The sequence below is a fragment of the Mytilus edulis genome, chromosome 3 (assembly GCF_963676685.1).
Source record: "Mytilus edulis chromosome 3, xbMytEdul2.2, whole genome shotgun sequence".
NCBI classification, from domain to species: domain Eukaryota; kingdom Metazoa; phylum Mollusca; class Bivalvia; order Mytilida; family Mytilidae; genus Mytilus; species Mytilus edulis.
This window is the reverse complement of record NC_092346.1, coordinates 102,447,365-102,458,263: the sequence shown is the minus strand read 5'-3', so window position 1 is coordinate 102,458,263 and position 10,899 is coordinate 102,447,365.

The following is a 10,899-nucleotide window of genomic DNA, read 5'->3' as shown; positions in this document are numbered from 1 at the left end:
TTAGGGGATAAAAGTTGCATATTTTGTGAAAGAAATAGAGGGAGTAGTAGGACCCCAACAGCCTTAATCTTTAATATGCAAAATATTCACTAGACTATTTTTGGGATACGATTGCTGTCAAGCAATCTGTAGACTTTTACCATTGACCCTATGATACACTCCCTCACGTCATTCGTTTTATTCTAAACATTCAGCAACATCTCAGATTCTTATGATTGTCTTGCTTTAAAAGGTAAAAACAAGCAAAACAATTGAACATAAACAACTTTCCTGTAATGTTTTACTCATAACCTTCATGTGTGATATTTTCCTTGACTTATATGCGTGTTTTTAACAATACGGAAAATCAGAATTAAACAGTATTTATATTTAGTGTTTTTATAAATTTAGAAACACGTCAGAGGGAATTCCCAAATTTTGATAACTTGCGAGAGTTCTCTGAAAGCCGATCGATAATTCTATTTCTGTCACAAGAACTGAAGTGGAGTATTTCTATATTTTACCGTTATGAAACTGATATTTGATACTGTACTCTCATAAAGAAATGGAGAACCATTCATCATATCATTTATTTAATAAACGTTCTTGTTCCAAATCGCAAGTCGCGGTTTGTTTATGTATTAATACCTGTTACCTGTTACCTTCTGTAGATCCCTCCTCTATCAGGAGAACCTGGAGTTCATCCAGTAAAATTTTGTTGCCTTATATTTACATCTGTTTCCAGTCACTATACATTTATCTTTAAACAATTTTATCTATTTACAGCCTATGAGTTTGGTAAACCTTACAACTTTTAAATGTTTATTTACTTTCAAGGAGCACACTACGCTTTTCATGGAGCGAGTAACACAGGCTTCTAGTGATTGATTCCACCAAATTTATGTCATTTTTCTCCAACACATGATACCACTCGAAACGACTACAGTCCAAGATTAATTGTATCATTTTCGAGTTACTAACGCAAATGTCAGTCCATGCAACAGTTCCAATCTTTGGTACAACAACTGTATAAAGCTTTGAGATAAAAATGTCTCTAATACTTGTTAAGGCAGAGCATACGACAAGAAAATGTTCTAAATGTTCAGTTCCTTCCTCACATAGCGGACAAATTGAAGTTTTTTGACCATTTGAAAATTTTGAACGGTGGTACTGTAGAATATATGTATCCAACAACATTTTGATCTTATAACAGGCTTTACGTATACACATTTGTTCTGAACCAGCACTTTTCCATATAGAATTAACAACACCAATTTTACAGTTTTTGATATTTAAGTACCGTAATGACGGTTTTGATTTGGCTTCAGTAAACAGTTTTTCGGACCAAAAGTTATCAATACACTTTTTTACTTTCATTTTCCACTTGTATTTTGTCTCTGGTTTAAGTAAAACTTCTGAGGCACACGGCAAGTTATATTGTTTCAAAATCTTGTCAGCCCTAATAAACCAGCTTTTAGAGTTTTTTCCTTTTGTAGACAGTTGACGCTTAGCAAGATCATTTTCGACAGAGTCACTTCTGGCAATGGTACCAAACGTTATCAGAATCTTTTTGTGTAGAAGTGCAATAATAGGTAATTGACCTAAAAGTAGATAAGCTCCAGCGTTGGAGGCTCTAGCAGGTAAATTTTGAATTTGTTTCAAAAAGTTATTACAAAAGATATCTAAGCGGGAAATATCTTTAGCACTAAGATTTACAATTTCAAGTCCAAATAACAAACGTGGAACCACATATGTCGACCAAAGTTTACATGACACCTCTGGATTAAGTCCATTTAAACCATGTAGTCCTGAGCCCATAAGTGCGTATGAAGTCTGTCTTGCAGTTTTTAAACGATTTCCAATAATTGTTCTTGTTGCCTCTACTTCACGGGAGTCTCTATCAATACCAATATGTTTATAATTTTCTACAGTTTCTAATGTTTCTGAGCCAATGTGAAACTTTTCCATTTGATTCCAAAGGTTGCAATTCAAAGATGAGTTCCATATCATAACTTTAGTTTTTTCCTTACTTATATTATATTCTTCTGTCTCTGCAAAAAGGGAAGTATAACTAATCATAGTCTGGAGTTCATCAGGTTTTGAAGAGATAAGTAGCAGATCGTCTGCACACATTGGAGTACCCACAAACACATTACCAATTTTAAAACCCAAACTTTCACTTTCTAACTTTTTTATTAGCGGATTAACGAAAAGTTTGTAGACAGAGGGAGACCATACGCTGCCTTGACGGACGCCTTGGAGTTCAGCAAACGAAGTAGATAACTTGCCTTCCCATCGAACTGCAGAGCTCATATTCGTGTACCAGTCATTTAAGATTTGCCAACTTTGTCCAGATATTCCACTTTTAAATATACTTTTTAACAGAGAGGCATGCCAAACAACATCGAAGGCGGATGACGCATCAACAAAAGTAGTAAATAATGTTTGTCCTAATTCTTTTGCTTCTATGATTGCCTCAGTCAGGGGAAGTGCTGCAAAAGTAGGATTGACCCCGGCAGTAAAGCCACGTTGAAGTCTGCTCTGTACCTTTAGTAGTTTAGGTTCCTCTAAACAAAGATGTACCGATTCCATCAATTTTCCCATTACAGGAGAAACTGTTATACGTCGATAAGATTTTGGTAGGCAGATAGGTTTTCCATGACCTTTGAACAACGGTGAAACAATACCTTCTTTGAAACACTGTGGTACACGCTTAAATTTAAATGCTTCATTTATCAATTTTGTAAGTATTTTGGCTGTTTTTTCACCTCCATATTTAAAATGTTCAGCAGAAATTCCAAATTGGTCAGTAGCTTTTCCGGTTTTCATTTTAGAAATACATTTTTGAATTGTTCCAATATCAAATTCAATAGTTTTTTCATCTTCATGTTCCAATATGTCTTGAAGCAAAATACGGTCTAGCTCAACTTGAGAGCGGTACTGTTGATTCTGCGGTTTTTCAGATGGAGTAGATAAATCAGTGAAATAATTTGTCCATGCCTCACGAATAAGATCAGGTGTATCAAAATGAACATCATCAATGATCAGACAGTCGAGTAAGCGTTTTCCACTCTGCCTCTGACGGCGAATAATTTTATAAAATGTGGCATTGTCACCAGAATGAGCATCCATAATGTTCTGATAGAGAGAATGTCGCTCTTCTGCATTCAATTGTCTTTGGAGTTTTCTAAGTTCTCTTTTCATATCGAGACGTTTTCTGTTTGCAGGGTCGTTTATGTCAGACGGACTCCCAAGAGATTTCCATTTCCAATGTGCATCCTTGCTTTGTTTACAGAGTTGTTGCAGCACAGAGTTCCATGAACGTTTCCTTTTTCCAACAGAAATTGTTGGTGCACATTCAAAGGCGGTTGTAGTTAAAATATTAAAAAGTTCTTCACAGCTCATTTCGATAAATGAGAAAATACTATTGTCAATAAACATATAACTAAGTCTCTGTTGAAGTAATTGTTCATATTTTTCATTGTCAAGTTTTTTCCAGTTCACTTTCTTCAGTGTGGAAATCGATTTTCCAGACTTAGTAGTACTTGTTGAAAAGAAACATGACAAGGTTGCCTGCACTGACCTATGAGATGAAGTGTTAAGCGGTTCATCTATCATGACTTTTATATCTGAGATTTTATCTATTTGAGTTGAGGATATGACTATATAATCAATCTGGGAAGATTGTTTCCCACCGTGGTGGTAATACGTATGCTCTTCTGGGTAGTCCTTTGGCACGGACAGATGTTTCTCGTTCAGAAATGACTTTAAAGCTTTATCTTGGCGATAACCCTTTGACCTATTCACACTGGCATTCATGTCACCTAATATTATAGTTGTTGAGTTACTATACTTTGTCATAATTTCACCAAGTTCGTCCAAAGTACTTTCAAATAAATCCATGGAATAATTTTGACACGGCATATAAACACAATACAAATTAAAATCTAAAATATCATCACTAAGTGTCACTGCACTAATTCTATGACTCCCCTCATTCAAAACAGTAATTTTCTCTGTTATTTTATTTGACCATAACATTGCTGTACCGGCCATACCTCGCGGTTTTGCATAATTCGAAATCGGATCTATATCATCAACACACTTTATAAGACAACTCCAATTATTTTCAGAACAAAATTTTTCCAATTTTGATTTTTCACAATTATATAGAAAATGTTCCTGAATGGCAATTACAGAATTTGTTTTCATTAAAGTTAATAAATATGCCTTATTGGATGTAAAGCACTCAATGTTCAATGTTGTAAGACTCAGTTGTTTACAGATGTTCCTGTAGTCCTCGGCGGATGATTTGATGTTTGGCCTTTCTCTAAAAAATGATGTGTAGGTAAAGTTTCACATTCCGAATCTACTGCACTCACTAACGGGTTATTTTGAAAGTTATTTATGGACACAGGTTCAGCTCTTTCGGACATGTTCTGAGAGATTTTTAAGTTCGTTTCTTGCTTCTTTCTATGGGCTTTTGCCTCTACATGAGTTCCCTGTTGTCGTAAATTGTTGTTGTTATACGTAGAGTTGAATTGTGACTGATTCCTTGTTGTAGGGCCAACATTTTGGTTAGTGTGCATTTGGAAGACTTGCGCTGGTCCAGGTTGACCTTGAGGAACATGTACAAAATACGGTCGTATAACAGAGGTGCCTAGAGTAGGTGCAAACTGCTGAGGATGAAGTACTGGTACAGTAGTTGGAGGTTTCCTCATGTTATAATGCTGACTCATATGTGGTTGAGCTTGATGTACATTTTGTTGAGCTACATTTTGTAAATTAAAGTTATTTGATGATAAAAGTTTATTGTTTATCTTTTCAATTTCATGTTTCATTGTAACCTTCTCCACTTCCAGAGAGCAAATTCTTGACATAAATTCATACTGCCTTTCTGACTGAGTAGCTTGCATTCGCAGAAATTCCATTTGAGTATCAAGTAGCTTTTGAGTTTGAATGCCTGAGTTTTGACAATTATTATTTTGTTGACCTGTTGAGTATTGAGACGATTTACAGGTATGATCTTGATTTAACGAACTAGTGTTCAGAGATGTCTCATTCGAATGGTTTTCTTGGTTTTTGTTTTGTTCTATAAGAAAACGGGATTTGAGTAATCTATTTGAGTGATCTAGATCGGTCACAGTTTTTTCTAGTGCTAAAATTTTAGAACGGGAAAGAGCTAATTGTTTTGCAACTGCTTTTTGGTCGTATTCGCGTTCTTTTAGTTCTTTTTCCCATTTTTCTAACTCCTTTTCCTTCTTTTTTAACTGTTGTTCGAGAATAGTGAGTTCTGAGTTATCAATGGTTGGCAATGTTGATGCAGCATATAACGGTTGATTGACATTACAATGACTTTGTCTTGCATTTCTAGGCTCAGATATAGTAACATCAGTACCACGACTTTCATAAATAAGTGTATCATCGTTATCCTTTGCTAGTTCAGAGATTGTTGGAGAGAGCAGGATTTGATTGTCGTTTGAAAATATGTCAGAGTTTGTATCTTGAAGTAGATCTATGGCTATAGGCGACGTGTTTACAGATAGAGAACACATTTCTACACAAGGGACATCTGGATTTTCAGATACCGATTGAGAGTCGAGTGGGGGTCCTCGAATATGATCACATTGGAGATCTTCAGTTAGTTCGTTATAGGAAATATCAGAGATTGACAGTTTATTTAATTTTGGTGAAGAAATTCCCCAATTTTCATCAGGCTGTGTATCATGACCAATATTATGGTTTACTGGTGTTTCTAATTGAGATAGACCTGCTAAACATGCACTTCTGATACTTTCATTTATTTCCTTAAGTAGTGGATTTTGATCCAGAGTCTCTAACACTTTTGGTAGGTCAACCTTCACAAACTCTAAGAACTGAGAGCCATTGACAAGAATACGAGATGTTGTATTATAAAGATTGATTTTATACAGTTGCCTTTTTTGGTTGGCTAGTTTTACAGAGATATTTTCTTCTACTGTCAGACCTTCCTCATCAATAGTTTTAGTAATAGAGTGAACTTTTGTGCAGGATGGATCATTAAAATATCTATAAAGTTCTATTTTGAGAACCTCAAATAATCCGGCATCACATTCAATAACTAAATTGCCCTTTTTTACAATTGCAACTACTGAGAATTCCCTATCTGAAGCTTCAATTTTCTTTTTCAGTGCTTTCTTTTTGTTCAGTGCGTAACTTTTTGTATGAATATTTTCACTTTTATTTTCTACACACAATTGAGTCCTGGAGGGAGTAAAGACTTGTGCTGGTCTCCGAGTCCTCCTAGATCGAATTGACAGTTGTGACATGATGACGTTTTATAAGTTAAAAATTTGTAGGTTGTCGATAAAAAGTTAATAAAACTCTCTTGGCATTGATAAAAAGTTCATATGATGCTAACTTGACGGTGGACAAAGTTCTAAAATCTTTAAAAGTACGACTTCTGCATTAAAAGTTAAAAGTTCGTCAGACAGGCTGGCACTGCCGGTAAAAATTGTTCTTAGTGAATATTAAAGTAATCCCAAAGTTCATTTATTTGTTTCACTTGATGATAGGATCACAATAGCTATGCTTGCCTAAGTTTAAAGGGGTACCAAACTCATATTTGTTTTTGAAATCATAAGGTGGCCGCCATTTTGGCTTTTCAAAAATATACAGGTGCGTGAGATAAAAACCTTTATGTACACAATAAAAGGTAAAATTCCTGGCTGTGAAATGTTTACGTGGGTGATAAATGTATATATACAAGTGACTTTACTAAAAAGTGATGGAAAACAGACTATTAAAATACTTTAAAATTCTAAAAATCTGTGAGCTGTGAAAAAACGTGCTGCTATACAACAGGAACCGGAAACGCCCATTAATGCCCATGCGTGGTCTCACTAATTAGAGACAAAAAGAATTGTAGAGACAAAAAGCGTCAAGAAGCGACAAGAAGAATAATATTAGCAACAAGAAACTATTTAGCGACAAGAAAACATTTTTTTATTTATATTTATACTTATTCGAAATAAATATTAAAAAGATATGCAAAAGAAAACAATTTCAACGACAGGAAAATTAATTTTGATAGGGAAAAAAATTAAACTTGTAAATCTAATTCAGTTGCTACATTTATTTACATGATATTTTATATAAGGTATCACAGGAAGTATTACCTTTACCCTGTCGTTTTATGGTATTACTTTTACTTGTGTTTTAGAACAATAATATATTTTGATTTTTATTTGTTGTTAAAACTATTTTTGTACAATATATAATTAACTTGTTATTGTAGCAATTAAACAAAGGACACGCACCTAGTTAATCTCATTTGATGCTCTGAATTGTGTATTACCTTAGAGTGAAGCCACAGCTAATGTTGGTCCTATCAGGAAAAATTAATTGTACAGTTAGGAAGGAAATAATATTTCATGTTTTTTTTTTATTAAATCCTTCAAAAGGAAGGTGACAAATCTTTGTTTTTATTTTCATTTTATAGCGTTTACATTTCCTTTGCTCTTACACATGTTTAATTTCTTCATATAAAAAGTACACAATCTCTTCCTCGAAATTTTTTTATTTCTTCAATTTTCAATATAATCCTAAAAAAATATTTTGATGTATGTGATAACAAAATGTATTCTTGTCGCTAAATAGCTTCTTGTTGCTTTTTGTCACTAATTTGTTTTCTTCTTGTCGCTTCTTGACGATTTTTGTCGCTAATTAGTGAGACCCCACATGCGTGTAGTTTTCCTGATTTCAAGGGGTATCAGATTGAGTGATTCCCCGCTTCATTGATTAATTTGAAACTCATGGGATTCTTTCTATGTCTGTCTGCATATGGAGGGCTATTGTTGTTGCACAATTTTAAATCATATGCATAATTTAAATTAAAATAAATGTTTCATCGTAAAAATTTCCTATAACACCCCTTCAGCAGAAATGGAATCTTCCATATTATCGTTTCGAGTTGTCTCCCTTTTCGAAGTATTGGTCAAGAAGAATTAACTCGTTAATGCCGATAAACGTCGTATTATATTAAGAACGATCTCAATGTAAACAGAGGAGTGTGTACGGAAAGGAGTCATGCCATCTGACCCAAAGGAACTTCAATAACTAAAGAGTAAGAAATGGGGTTCCTCCTAAACTGGTCCGCCGTTCTATATATAGCTTCGCACCGAAGGTCAGTGTAACGATAAGTGAACACAACAGGGGTCCAGTTTAGGGTTCCTCCTAGAATTACGGTGATAAGATACGGAAGCAAGTTAACTCGTACCGCGGCATTGGAACCAAAAAAGTTAACTTGTACTACTAGGAAGTCGTACCATTCAGAAAAATATATTAAAAAATATGTTTTATGGGTTTCTGTTTGTAAACTTAATAGAAATAAAGTTGAATTACTTGAATTTTACACAGGAGTTAAATGAAAACTTAGACAAAAATAAAGAATGTGTTAAAGCATTAATGTTTTAACTGATATTTCAAACTAGAACATAGGCGGATCCAGGCCCCCCCTTTTTTCGTGGAAAATTGGTTGATTATAAAGGGAATCATTGAAGCATGACTTAGGTCTGTCAGCGGGCTCCCCCTTAGGAAAAGTTCTGGATCCGCCACTGTAGAACTTAATCCAGAGGAAAGTTAAAACATTGCTTTAACTGTACTTTATTAAAATTGAACATGTTGAATATATATATATCCAATTTAAGTTAATTAAAGCTGTAATCCATGATCACAAATTGAATGCTATGTTTACAATTGTTGAAAGCCATGTGCTTTTTTTGCGGGGAAAATGCGGACCCCCTTAACAGGAATCAGTTACATTTCATTGTTATTTATAGACAGTAAAAATAATTTTGGCAATCATTTTGACTAACTGCTAAGATTTAATTATTCATGAAAAATTTTCTTCGGGTGAAACTGTTAATACTTTAATTATCTACATCTGCCACAGTATTTTCTATCCAATATACAAGGAACATTAGCTACAAATTGGTCATTGTACTTTCAAATTATATACATTTTACAGACTTAAGAGGTATTGGGTGAAAGTAACGTATATTATGTATATTCATCATTTAACACCATTTGAATGCATTTAAATAAGTTGGTACGAGTTAGCAATGGTACGAGTTTGCATTGGTACAAGTTTTTTTTAGTGGTACGAGTTTACAATGGTACAGGATAACTATAATTCGATAAAACACAATAAGTACATGGCTCATACACTTGTAACGGGGATTGGCTATTCTTTAAGTTGAGTGACTATTCAGATTGTTACATTTTGCATGTGCAGTTGAATTAGTTTAGAGATTAATACTATCCAGCTGTACCAGGGTTACTGGCCAAAAATGCTTGAGACTCCCGCATGTTCATATTATTTTGCAGCAGTATTCTTGGATCTATTTTTTTCCTCTTTGATCTTTTCAATTTTGGTCAAATCTCGTGCATTTGTTTAATGAAAATTTGGCAGAACTGCTATACATGTGTCAATGAAAACTATGGCAATCGTATCCCTCAGAGCATTCTGCTCTTTGATTCTATCTGCTGTTCATTTCATCTGTTATGACAGCTTCAACTTTATATTTTTATGCTTTTGTAAGGTCTACTTCCTTCCAAGAATCATTGGCCAAACCCTTGGACCAAAATGAATTTGTTATTTAAAGATGTATATTGATCAGACACGTTTCCTAACAAAACATCATTGTGGTCTTTGTTTGTGGCCAATGTCATTTGAAGCAAAAAAAAAAAAAATTGGTCAAAAGATTTTCTTCATAAGAGTGCACAACTAAGACTTCATAATGACATCATAAGTGTTCTGATGCGTCAGATCTTATTGATTTTGTATTTGTCAGACATCTTTACATATGCTGTCATCAGATGTTTACTTTTATTACAGAATTCAAACTTCACAGAATTAAGGGCGAATATTGACCATTTGTTAATTTTTCATTTGCTGTCAGAAAAGAATTCTTATGGAAAGTTTTGTAATTTGATTGTTTTTTGCAAAGCTAAAGGATTACATTGATCAACAAATATAAGAATTATTAATTGACTTTTACTTTCATATTTCATACCTTTTTGTTATGAGCATCACTGATTGACATCCCTATGTTAAACTAGTTCACCATTTTTACCACAGACTAGAAGTCATATGAAACTAGTGACTGGTGAAAAATAATGTTTATCCAATTTTGAACCAATGCATGCATATATCATAAGCTTAGTCTTATGTGCAGGATGATTACCATTTTTTCCGCATCCATATAGTATAATCGTAACATGCGTATTGCAATCACAGATTTTATAGGAAAATGGTCAAGTTGAGTTCACTGCATACTGAAAACATATCAGTGAATTGTTCACTGGAAGCAAACAATTAAAGGGATAATTCGCGAATTTTTACTTATCAGCTAATTATGTCCATAATACCATAAAAAACATATTCACCAAGTTTTATCTGGATATGAACAGCAATAAAGGAGAAAATTAAGAATTAATAATTTTATTTCTTCGAACTTCCTGACTTATGTGACGTAGTTTAAGTCTTTAAGCATGCCGGGAGTGGAAATAATCTCATTTTAAATCTTAATCGTTAATCATCTTGTAACGCTATTTAAAGCGCATAGACGACGTTTGGTGTAGCTAATAACCAATTAATAATTAAGATGGAACAGCGCTCAGCTTGAAAGTAGAATGTACGATTTATATTTTAATATTTTCTGAAATGGTTATAGTGATACAAGTAAATCATATAAAATATTTTTTTATGATTTTTTTTTTCCGACGGATATTTTGAACTAACATGTATAACTGGTATTGTTTTAAAAATGCATGTTTGTACTTTTTACCTTTTACGTCAGGCTAGTAAATATGTGCTGCTAGTACATTTGTAATGTGCAAATACGGACCCGCAAATACAATGTGTATTGTACTTTGACA